The 13,632-nt window shown below is 42.2% G+C and overlaps 1 protein-coding gene across 1 annotated transcript in view; it reads right to left on the bottom strand.

Moving 5' to 3' along the window:
- The window catches only part of LOC121864165 (N-chimaerin-like), a 72,464-nt gene that overhangs the window by 9,409 nt on the left and 49,423 nt on the right, over nt 1-13,632 (bottom strand). Inside the window, exon 13 of the transcript XR_006088557.1 lies at nt 1,877-2,033. The gene's annotated coding sequence lies outside the window, so the exon portion shown is untranslated. The remainder of the gene's footprint in view (nt 1-1,876; nt 2,034-13,632) is intronic.

Raw genomic sequence — 13,632 nt, 5'->3', positions numbered from 1 at the left:
TGACAGAGAGAGAAAAGGAGCATTTGTCCCGAGTCTTTAGTGTACAGGATGTGTGTATTTAGCCCAGACCAGGCCCAGAGAGAGAGAGCCAGCCTTCTCACTGGGGTAAATACACATGTCCTGTCCAAGAGTAAATGTATGTAACTGGTAACAGTTAGACGTGTAAAACTGCAAATAACTGTACAAAATAAATGAGGTTTTTTTCTTGAACGTAGATCCAAAGTTTTGGCGCCATCCACTACATTTACAATGATAAATGTGGCCCAGAGCCTACAAAAGGTTGGGGACCACTGAGTCTTAGAGCCTACTGATGCCTATTATAACTATAATAACTTAGAGCCTATTGGTGCTGCGTAAAACCTTTGAGAGGATGGTTCTTGGCAGACTCTTATATAGACTCAGAGAACACTTCTCCTAACATATATGGCTTCACCCATGGTAAAGATGTACCTAAATGCATCACCACATTCCAAACTGTGCATGAGGTTGAAAGACACAGATGCACCACATTCCTTGACCTAAAAGCTGCATTTGATATTGCCAATAGGCAATATATTTTGTACGAACTAGCCAAAATGGATATAGGAGGTAGGCTGTTACACCGGATAAGTGGTTACTTAACCGACTGGAGGGCTGCTGCACTGTTTCAGGGTTACAAAAGTGAAGTTAAAGATATGCAACTTGGTACCCCTCAAGGTGGAGTACTTAGCCCCACTTTGTTCAATGTTCTTATGAATGCATTATTAAATTTAATACCAGACAACCCCAGCAATATCACAATCAGCTATGCTGATGGTATTCTTATACATACTAAAACTCATCGTGAAATGCAATCCACCCTGAACCATGCACATGCAGCCTGTGAGAACCTCGGTCTTATCTCCACTGAGAAAACCAAGGTGTTCAACAAACAAGCTGGTAACCGCAAACGCGGCCCCGCCAAGTTCAAGATAGGTAACAACACTTTTAAATATGTTGGTGTCTCCGTTCCTTGTACAGTCGCCCAAAAAATTCCTGTCGCGAACCATGAACATGCTTCAGATTCAAGAGTCTGAATCTCGGGGTTCATGGTTCGCGACAGGACTTTTTTTGAGTGACTGTACCTTACCTGCCATTCAACGGGTAACCCGCCAATGTCTGACAGACTGAAACCTCTTAGATGTGTAGCGGGTTACAGCCCACATTATGGCACTAATATTAGAATTGCTAAAACAATGTACCAAGACTAGATAAGATCTCTGATAGATTACTACGCACCAGCCCTTGTCCTCCGTGACGGGAAAGGCATTGACAAGCTCGAAAAAATGCAAAATAAAGCACTCAGAATTATCCTAGGATGTCCCACACAACACAGATAGTACAGTACCCCCACACAACAGAACACAGTGACTTAACTCCGGTTTACAGTAACTAGACCATACAGGCTGGCCCCCTGCCATATCTCTCTCTCCCTCAGTAACTTCAAAAGACAAGAACCACTACCACCACCACCAATGTGACTGCCGCCGAGTCTTACCGTGTGGCTTTGTAGTCCCCGTAAATATTGAACTCGACACACACTTCCCTCTCGTGTTGCCCCAGGAATGGAAATGAAGGATAAAACAAAAACATGAATTATCTTTTCTTGAAGTGTTTGTTTTGTGTGTGTGTGTGTGTGTGTGTGTGTGCGTGTGTGTTATTCCTTCCTCACGTACGGTATAATCTGAAGTATTTACTAAAGTTCTCGTATGTCGACTAAACACTACCTGTCAACACGTATTAGATAAACCTGCTCGTGCTGTTAACCTAGACAGACATATTCGCTTTGCTTTTGTCAGGTCGGTTAGTCTTACAAATTGACACAAGAGTTTATTTTCTCGTGGCATTTTGGGCTTACCTCATCCAATCAGCATTAGTGTACTCTCGATTTGGTCCAATTAACGTCAAGATGTTCTCAGCCTCGTCCAATCAGGGTTAAGATTCTCGTCCATGTCCAGTCAGCGCCAAGAAGGTAAATATTTCGTCTTTGGTATTCTTGTGATTGCACTGTTTCACTGAAAGACAAATACAAAATATAATTCACATGTATAAAATCATATCAATGAATTAAATAATAGTAAATCAACACTAAGAGCAGTAGGTTGGTGAGCGCTGTAAGGATGAAATTCTGGCCACGTTCTCCAATGTGTTTACGATAAATTGAACGATAACGGGAGATGTAAGAATGGATCATGTTACCAGATGTTCAACAAGAGACAGTTTCTTTAAGAGGTAAATGAAAGAACATGAAAGATCTTACCAGAGTCAAGTGAGGAAACTCTCTTAGCAGTGTACATGTGATTTTACACATTGGTTTACTATCATTGGCTACTATTGCCTACTTACTACTATATTTACCAATACTACTAATACTACTACACATGGCCTGGATGATAGTACCGGGTTCTGAAAGACTTCTTAAACCACCATCCTCAAACTTACATCCACAAAGGGTTAAATCATAGTCCTCAAAGGGTTGAATCATCGTCTTCAAAGGGTTAAGACGTAATAAGCGTAAATGTATAACAAAATATAGTCATTCCCATAAGCTTATTGAAGCGATTACAATGAGAGAATGAACAGACAAAGTAATTTAACTGTGTAGAATATACAGTGAATAAACACAAAATTATCATCACAGTTTGGAAGTTATATACCTTAACTCACACCCACTAACACGAGAGGTCGACCTCCCTCCCCTTCACCTGTCTGTAACACGTCAACACGAGCCGACAGGTGTAAACATCACACAGCTGATAAACACAAGTAACAAAAAATGAAAAATAATGAGAAACTGTCAGTGATAAACAACGTCAAATTTACCTGAAGTTGCAACATTGACCCAAGAAAGAAAACGAGAAAAAAAAACCCACAATACCTTTCTGATAACATTCCAACTTCACCTAAAACCTAACCTAACCTAACCCATGACCACAGGTGCTAGAAATAATCCTCTGTTCTACGTCGCTGGCAATCTTTCACCACACGACGCCCCCAGTTTGAACCATATCAAATGTCCTTTTTTTGGGGGGGAGACTCACTCGACTTCGCAACGTCACGATGATTTAGTTTATTTTTTCACCTGACGGAGTTGACGAAGGTAGGCTACACGGGGCGGACGTCGGCACCTCCTCCCCGCCCTCACTATCTACCTCACCATCACCAAACTACCTGCATAACTGCATAATTTGCATATCAGATTACCAGTGTAGTGTCGTGGGTGTGGTGAAGTGTGGTGTGTGTATGTGTGTGTTTGGGTTAAGTTACGTTAGGCAGATTTTGATCGGAGTAGGTAACATTAGGTTAGGTTACTTTAAGATAGATTAAATTGGGTTTATGTAAAGTTAGATTAGGTTAAGGCATGACAGCGGGGAAGGTCAAGGTCAGGAGGAAACTGACACTTACCAGCTGACACTCTCTTGCCCTGTATAACTTTTAGCTCTAGTTCATATGTTTGTTGTGGCTTATGGAACACTTTAAAAACATGGAAAAAATAACATACAAATACATAAACAACCAAACAAAAACATAAATATGCAATAAATGAAGATATAAAAAAATCAATAAATCCTCTTGAATGGCAAATAAATCAGAGCTTCATGACGTAAATAACAAAAATAACATCTATGAAGGTTGTGTAAGTGACGAAGTTTTCTCATGGAGGTCAGGTCAGGTTAGGTCAGGTCAGGTTAAGAGGTAGGTGATCAAGTCAATGGTCATTTGTGGAGTTATATCAGCATATTACGTCATTCTGTAGTAGTATATAACGTAATATTTATCTCATTATGTAGATGTGATTACTTATTACAAACACAGACTGTATCATAAAGACTGTTGACTGACTGTAATTTGACCGGCGTATCTAAAATGTAGGTTACAATCATGTCTCTCGTGTGTGTGTGTGTGTGTGTGTGTGTGTGTGTTGTGTTACTGTTGAGATGTGACACTTAACATGACCTGTATATCAACCAAATGACAGTGACCCAATATATAAAGAGGCCACTATGCTATGTGTGTGTATGTATTGTATGTGTATGTGTGTGTGTGTGTGTGTGTGTCTTTCTGTCATATTTCATTCTTACTGATATCAAAGTATGCGACGCACCACCTCTTAAGTTATACAATTAAGACCTTTAGAATGATGAAAACGTTCGGGGATATATCGTGTGTTTAGCTTTGGGCGAACGTATATACATGCTTCGTCAAGTATAAGCAGATGATCTATAGTGCTGGACCCAGAAAACCCGGACATGGTCAAAGTAATCTGCACTGGGTGGAGACGTATGGGGTTGATCAGGGAGACATGATAGAGGTGTATAAATGGCAAGTCAGGGCTAAACAAAGGGGACATTACAAAGGTACTCAAACTATCCAACCAGGAGCGAACTCGTAACAATGGTTTTAAATTAGACAAATTTAGATTTAGGCGCGAAATAGGTAAACACTGGTTTGGAAACAGAGTAGTGGATGAATGGAACAAGTTACCAAATATCATCATTAACTCGAATACGCTGGATAGCTTCAAACATAGGTTGGATGCTTATATGAGCAATCGGGGTTGGGTGTAAATGGGACTGCCCAGTATGGGCCAAGGCCCGCTGCAGTTTCCTCCATTCTTATGTTATTATATTAAGTATATACTGTAGACGCTGACGATGTACTGTACCGCCTTCGTACTCAGCTAACATGTACTGTAGGGATTGTGTTCTTTTCTTGGGTGACAGTGGGTGTGGGTGGTGACCTTGAACACGGATGACCTTTGAGGCGCTGAATGACCTACCATTATTTTCTACTAATATGAATAATAATCATAATAATTTACTCTTAACTAATGTAGCTTTCATTTTACTGTATATTTTAGATCTGTGTTTGTGCCTGCATCTTTACCTACCATTATACCTGGTGGGAGGCACAGGTGATGGAGATGGTGTTGTAGTTGTTGGTGGTGATGGTGTTTGAAGTGGTGGTGCAATAGTGGAGGTGGTGTACTGTCCCTTCCTACCAACACACCTGACGGAATTGTCGTTCTTGGGTAGGTGTGTTCTTATGGCTGTCTCACACACACACACACACACACACACACACACACACCCTCACAACCGCATCCAGCCCATACGTGCACGAATCCGATCGCTATAAGAACAGCCCAGTCCCAACCATTGTAAAAAAATTATCAATAACTTGTAATAAATCAGTGTATTCACTCCCAGCAAACACTGCTCCCTACACTGCTGTCAACAAATTATGCTGAAATGAACTGTAGTTTGAGCTGATCCCCATCTGTTACTATATGTCTTATTTGTGTCACTTGTCACTTGTATATATTTTGTAATTCGTAACCCATTCCCCAAATATGTAACTGTATATTTTCAGCCTTCTTGGCTGCCAAGCTCTTCAATAAAACCGTTAATTATTATTATTATTATTATTATTATTATTACACCTAGAGGCAGAGCAGCAGTTTTGTTGTAAGGTAAGAAACAAAGTATCAGCCCTAAGGTGATTCTTAAACATAACTACCACTGTCTTTCTTCCTCCTCTCTTCCTTCTTCATTCTCTCCTTCCTCCTCCTCCTTCCTCCTCTTACTTTTTCTCTACCTCCTCTCTTCCCCTATCTATGATTTAGTGATTGTCTGTACGTTGGTAATATGAACTTATTCACTCTCTCTTCTTATCCACCCTTTTTTTTCTATCTTTCTCTCTCTTCCTTCTCCTCCTATTCCTTTTCTTCCTACTTCTCCTCCTCCTATTATTCCTCTTCATCCTCCAATTCCTTCTTTTTCTCCTTCTGATCCATTTAAAACCATCACCATCACAACCACCACCACCAACAACAACAACAACAACTACAAACACACACACACACACACACACACCGAGGAATGTCAACACAGATGCCAAAAAGAACGTCAAGAGGTCGGTTATTATACAGTGGAGAGAGAAGACCCGTCCAACACGACACAGCCTCCGTCAGTAGCTCCCGGCGGCGTCTCCTCCTGCCGCTGCCACTTGACAAGAACGAACGACACGAAAGTTAAAAAAAAAAGAGAGAGAGAGGCAAAAGGTAAAATTAAATTAGTAACTTTCATGTTTATTTCTGTTCTTTTTGAGATGTTATTTTTGGGGTTGGTTCTCTGTGTCTGTCTGTCTGTTATGGTGAGAGTTTAAAGGACTCTGGGCCAGTGTCAGTAATCGAGGCAACTGATCAAGAATAAATAATGAATTCGGTGATATTTTACATTATTATTGAATTGGGTTTTCCTCATTTCAGACAATCTATTAAGAGAAAAACCCACATACGGTAGTTTCTATGATTCTAAGACTAACTAGACAAGGTATTTAAATTACTTAGGGGAATATAGTGATTAAAATTAGGTACATGTTTTTTTTTTCTCCCCAAGTATTTTGAAGTTGTGGCACCTTAACCTCTCCTCTTCTCTTTCCCTCTTCCCTTTTATCAATTCTTCTTGTTACGTCGAAAACAGCACCGTAAAGTAACCCACAAAAAACCGATGTCAGTTTGGTCGTTAAAATGAGCGTTCACTCCAGAGTTAAAAGGTGTGGTGTAGTTTATGGTCCTTTTAAAGTTAGTGCAGATGTAGGAGACTGTACACACACACACACACACACACACACACACACACACACACACACACACACACACCAAGAGGCGGTTTGTTGTCACCGTCTCAGAAAGAAAGAAAGAAAGAAAGTTAAAAATAGCCAGAAACTTATCACCCACAAGTCTTTTAAAGTGATGAGGTGAAACTTGACACCACAACCACTATTGTTAATCACTATAACCGATCACTATCACCACCCACCATCACCGCCTACCACTGCTAATAGACGCTGCTCTCTTTAACACTATTGCGTTTATCTATTACACTTTCATCTCACTTGATATGTCTAGTCGGCAAATCTTTATCTCATTTTAATCCAGTTTTATTATTTTACTGAGTTTTGATTAGCTGTTGAACTGTTTTAGGTAACATACATGCAGATATACAATACATTCATACAATACTCCTGTAGCCATAAGTTTATTCCTTCATTCAATTATCAGAGCACCTGAAAATTCTCCACCTCACCTAACCTAACCTCACCTCACCTCACCTCACCTCACCTCACCTAACCTCACCTTACCTCACCTCACCTCACCTCACCTAACCTAACCTAACCTAACCCCTCCAAAAAAAAATAATGTAAGGGGGGTTTAATCTTCAGGTGATTCTATATGTTTATTTACGTGACCTTATATGTTTAATTTATGAAGTTATTTACGTTTTGTGTTTATTTATATACTTCTTGTTTATTTTTTCCCTCGCCCTCAATTATTTCTTTGTTTATTTCTTATTCCCGTGTTTGTTCGTATGATTTTTCTATCTGTTTATGCGTGTTTTACTTTTATCTTGGTTTGTCTGTTATTCTGGAGGTTTGGTTGTTGTTTTTTTTGGTTCTGTCTGTCTGTCTGTCTGTGTGTGTCTGTCTGTTATGTTGTCTGTCTGTCTGTCTGTTATGTTGTGTGTTTATTGATTGTTTTTTTCCGTACTAGTTTGTGTCTGTCTATTTGGTTATTCTGTATGTTTATCTGCTCGTCTCTCTGCTTGTATGTCCACCTGTCTGTCTGTCAACTCTACCTGTCCACCTCTGATCTATACCCGTCAATCAGTACACCTGTCTCAACCTGTACAACACACTCCTATACCAACTCTGTGTGTGTGTGTGTGTAAGGGGGTAAATTAACAACCACCACCACCACAACAACAACAACTACCATCACCACAACACCACCACTTCTTGTGTCTACGATAACAACAGTACAAGTCACTGTAGTGGGTATCACGCCTTGCTGTGTGCTATTATTTTACCGTGTGGCGTTTACTTAACACCACACTAGCCGGCTACCACTACTACTATGTTACCACTATACCATACTACCCGGCTACCACTACCACCATTACCATATACAGTCACTACCACACACAGTCACCCCAAAACAGTACATGGTCACCCACACTACTACCACCACCACCACATCATCATCACCCACAGTCTTGAGAACATACCTTTTTTCCCCTCGCCCCATCTCACTATCTCCCATGGTGACGTCTGTCTTAAACTATGCTTTTGATCCCAGATAACACACCACATACCCCCAGAACACTAATACAGGGTCTCTCTCTCTCTCTCTCTCTCTCTCTCTCTCTCTCTCTCAAAAAGGTAAACAAACCACCTAACAGATATTCACAAGTATGACGTGAATGGTCGTATTACAAACCTCAACATTGTCATTATTAACAAGAAGTTAGGGACAATGTTGCTGATAGAAACATAAACGCGATCTACGTAAAAAAAAAATCAGTAAGTTTATATATTTTTCTAAGACGTGATATATATCTCTTGCGGATATATTTTCAGCCTCGAGTAAATATACACGAACTATATCCTTCTCCTCTCTTAGCCTGGCCTGCTGGGAGTGGCGGCTGCATGGTGCTGGCTGGTAGGAACTTGCCTGTGGAATTATTGGTTCATGCTATACCCTTGATGGGTCACTGGTCTGCTTGCTTGGGAGGAGGAGGAGGAGGAGGAGGAAGGGGTGATGTGGGTGTGTGAGAGGGTGGGGAGGAGAGGGAGGTGTGTAGGAGGTGTATGAGAGGGTGGGGAGGAGAGGGAGGTGTGTAGGAGGTGTGTGAGAGGTGGAGGGAGGGTGTGAGATGGTGAGGGAGGATGGGAGGGAGGGTGTGAGGGAAAATGTGTGAGAGAGAGGGAGGTGATGTGGGCGTGGATGTGTGGGAGTGGATGTGTGAGAGAATGAGGAGGGGAGAAGTAATAAGGGAGGGTGCGTGACCATTAAAAAGTATGTGCAAGGGCCTGTGAATGTGGAAAAAAAATGAGTGAGAATCTTAAGTGTGTGTGGAAGGGTGATTGAATATGAGAGGGAATGTGTGTGTGTGTGTGTGTGTGTGTAATAAATCCACTTCATCCTCCCAAACCAGCGAGCCAGATCTGACCTGACCTGAACTAACCTAACCTGAGTTTTGATGTAGAGAAAATACATATCGTTAGATGGGGACTTTCAGTTCTTCATTAGGAGATGATTTAGAAGTTTAGAAGTATACTCAAGTGTTCCCGAGACGAACTACAGATCTACCAAGTTTTCAGGGAGGGAAGGCGGGAAGAAGGGAGAGACTGAAGGAGGGAAAGGGGGGAAGAGAAAGAGGAAAAATAGAGGGAGAGATGAAAGAGGGGAAAGAAGGAGGGAAAAATGAAGAAAGGGAGGAAGGAAAATAGAAAAGGGGGGAGACAAGGAACGAAGAAGACAAGTAGGGAGGAAAGGAAGGAGAGAGAGGGAGAGAAGGAAGAAGAGAGGAGAATGTCCTGAGGGCCGCACACCACCACAACAACAAAACACCACCACCACGATACCCTCCCACTCTCTCTCTACGCAGGTCACACACCCCCGTCAGCTGTACAACCACCACTAAAGGAGCCGCCTAGCATGGTGGTGACTTAGCAGGCAGGCATAATCTGGTTACCGGGGACTCCAAGCTGGTTCGATTTTCTTGGAACAGGACTACAGCTCACATTACCCCGATCACATGACAATACTAGTGACCGCTAAGGACCTAACACCACGATCGTATTTTTTTTGACGATGACACACACACACCTCTCTCTCTCTCTCTCTCTCGTACAGCTGTGTATACGTACCACATAAACAGATAGGTTAGGTACCTGTGTGGGTTTTCACGATCATGTGGGTTTGTGTACACGTGAATTAAGATTATTCTCTCCTGGGCACACATATAGTATAAAGGTTGTATCTTAAACCTTTGAAGACAATGGTTTAACCCTTTGAGGACGATGGTTTAATATCCCGTAACAACAAATTACAACTATGAATATTGTTATAACCTGGATCTTTTTACTCGGTTACAAAAGACACTATTGTTGTTTTCATGTGGTCTGATGTTGTTATGGGATCATATGAAGATCCTCCCCCCCAAACCTACTTGGGGGGGGGGATCTTCATATGATCAAGCCTGGATGGGAGGATCTGACCTGACCAAACCTGACCTTACCTGACGTCACTATGACCACCTAACCTAACCTAACCTAACCTACACCAATATTTAGTGTAACAAGAAAGTAATCTGAATAATGTTTTATTATTTAATCCTTATGTTGTTTATTTATATTATATGTTGGGGGGGATCTTCATATGAGCGCGACTGGGGGGGGGAGGATCTTCAGTTGGATACTTTGGGGGGAAGATCTTCATATGATCCTTGTTATCACTTCTCCCACCATCTTCACCCTACCACCACCACCACTACCACCACGACGACCACTACTACCACCACCACCACCACCACCACCACCAACAGCTGGCACAACACACGGGAAAATGATCTATGTCTGATCTCTTATCTCCCCATCGTGTTGGTTTCACGTGGAAGGAACCAACCACTAAGGAACCAGCCACTTCACCCTCAAACTACTGACTGTTAACTCTGTATCATTAAGTTATTGATGGTGATGTATGTAAGCCTTCAACAGATCAGGTCTTGAACGCGTATACTAGATGATTGATTACACTGGTCTATCAGGAGCTATAAATTATTGAGTACATGGTGTGTGTGTGTGTGTGTGGTAGAGTCAGACCAGGTATCCTAGTACTGTACAATATAGCGTGAGAGACCTCCACCAACCAAAACACTGCACCGCCTCGACCCACCAATTGGAACTCAAAATGCATATGATTGGTCAAATTTATACCCAGCGGTAATGGATGAAGTCAATGAGTTACATTGAGTCATTACGTCATTACCTACCATTTGGCGTTCAAGTCTGCCCAATAAAAGAGAATAAATTGTACACGAAAAAAACCCCCCCACACACTAATACTTGAACGAAACATTACCATACCCAGAACATACCCCCCCCCCCATGTAACCTCTTCCTCCTACTTTATGACTCCTTACATAATTAATCATTCTCTAACATTCTCTTCTATATCCACAATCCCCCTACCTAACCTAACCTAATCCAATTCCATTTGACTTATTTTAGTTCCTCTCCCTTGTTAATCTTGTTTAGCCTATCATCCACCTTTACTTTTCTTTCTTCTCATCCATCTCTCCATCCTTCCTTCCTTCCTCCAACACTTTCGTCTTTCTCTTCTCTCCTTCTTCTTACCTACCTGCCTCTCCTCCTTCATATCCCTTTCCCTCCCTTCCATCAATCTCCCACTTCCTTTTCTCCTCTCCTACCCTCCCTTCTCTTCTCTCCTACCCTCCCTAATCCCCCTTTCTCCTACCCTAACCTCCCTTCCCTGCCGATGTACCGTTAAAGGGCTCCACCAAGACCCCCACCTGCTCATGTTACTACCATTTGTCCATTCTTGTTTACCTTTTTTAAAACCCACAGCGACGGGGGATGACACTCAGTGGGTTTATTTATATCTGTTACTGAATCTATTGTTAGCCATCCAACCTTCTCACGTGGCTCCTGTTTACCCTGGGGGCCAGTCTCTCTCTCTCCCTCACTCTCTCTCTCCTTTTTATCTTCTGTTTTCTCAGTCTGTCTTTTTCTCTATTGGTAAACCTCCTCTTATTTTTCCTCTCTCCAATCTTTCTTCTTTCATTCTTCTCTCCTTCATGCTGTCTATTATCTCTCTCCCTCTTTCCTCCTTGTCTTACTCTTTCTTCTTCTCTTCTTCCTCTCTCTCCATCTCAAGAGGGTCCCATTTAACGAAGGACTCCACTTGAACTAAGAGGTTACACTCACTTATGTCATACTCAACACCTTGTACTTGAAGGAGCTCATTGATGACCACCTGTCCGCCTTCATCCCCCCCCCCTTCCTTCATGAGTCACCCACAAGTATCGAAGGTACAGTCCCCTTCACTTGTGCGTTTACAGGGGCTCGTCAAGTTTAGGGCAGTGTGGCAACCCTGTATTGGTTTATATTCGACAGAAGGAAACTCGCAATAGTAAACATGCTATGGAATCAAATTAAAACAATATTAAAATAAAAATGTCAATGATTTGTGGGATGTTTATATGACGAGCCCCTGTAAACGCACAAGTGAAGGGGACTCTACAGTTGTATATGAATGGTGATTGTGAAGGTATTACTGTATGTGTCTTATGAATACCGGTTTAGGGAGACGGTAAAGAATGTAGTTTCTCTCTCTCTCTCTCTCTTTCGTTCTTGCTCCCCCCCCCTCCCCCTAGTTTTTGGTCTCTCTCTCTCTTTCTCTACATCAAAATCAAGCTAACCTAATCAAATCAAACCAAACTTCACCTCACCTCACACATTTCAAGACCAAATTGATCATCATATCAACAAACACCAAGAATTAATCACCAAACGATTCTATTCTCTTTATTATCGTCTCTACCTACACATAATACACATACCACAATTGGTAGTGAACGGCGCAGCTAAATGTTTATAACTTACGTGTATCTTTGCGTGAGGGATAACGAGATGGCAGACCGTTCAATTTCTCGTTTATAATCTTTAATATAAGTTTATTTACGTTTAACGCGTATGGATTATTATTAATAATTAATTTATGGGTGTTTAAGTATGGAAAGAAAATTATATAGGGGTTGGTTAATGAATTTATATCGTAATTTCAAATATACCCGTATCCCCTAGCAACAACAAAGATGGCTGCCGCTCTTGACAAATACAACTACACTATTATCCTTATTTTCTTCGAAGTAACAGTAAGACGAAGACCTAAACCCACAAAAAAACAAGATAATTCATCCACATTAGATGACTGAAGAAAGCGCTAACATTTAATAGGACATGAATCACTTAATGCCGTGATAAATGACCCACGTATCAGAACAGGTGGTTGGACGAACGGGAGGGCGGGATGCTTGAGTGACGCGATCTTCTTTTGTTTTTATAAGGTTATATATTACGTTCTATTATTAGTAGGTTTGTTTTATCTATACTCTTGAGAGATTGTTATTAATTATGAGAAGTGATGTTAATATGTTACCTAAAGACGATATAAAGGGAAGGAGGGGATGGGAGGAAAGTATTGTATTGGTAAAATTCCGTGTAGAAACCTAACCTAACCAACAAAAACACTCAACGTCAGCACCAGAGTACCTACATCCAGACAGTCAACGCCAATCTGAATTCTGTCAGTTTGATGGTCAGGGGGCAGGGTTGGGGGTGAGGGTGAAGTGTGAGTTAACTGAGACGAACTGATGCCTGCCCAGGGTATATGGGGTGTAGGGGTGAGGGAGGGTAGGGGTGTGTGGGGTAGAGGGTAGGGGTGTGCGGGGAGGGTAGGGGTGTGGGGGGAGGGTAGGGGTGTGAGGGAGGGGTAGGGGTGTGTGAGGGAGGGTAGGGGTGGGGGAGGGAGGGAGGGTAGGGTGTGTGGGGGGAGGGTAGGGGTGTGTGGGGGAGGGTAGTGGTGTGTGGGGGAGGGTAGGGGTGTGTGGGGGAGGGTAGGGGTGGAGGGGTGTGAGGGAGGGTAGGGGTGTGTGAGGGAGGTAGTGGTGTGAGGGAGGGTAGTGGTGTGGGGGGGAGGGTAGGGTGGGGAGGGTAGGGGTGTGGGGAGGGTAGGGGTGTGGGAGG

Source organism: Homarus americanus, unplaced genomic scaffold (assembly GCF_018991925.1).
Source record: "Homarus americanus isolate GMGI-L3 unplaced genomic scaffold, GMGI_Hamer_2.0 scaffold26351, whole genome shotgun sequence".
NCBI lineage: Eukaryota > Metazoa > Arthropoda > Malacostraca > Decapoda > Nephropidae > Homarus > Homarus americanus.
Note: the sequence above shows the minus strand (reverse complement) of the source record. Positions and strands in the feature narration are given on the sequence as shown.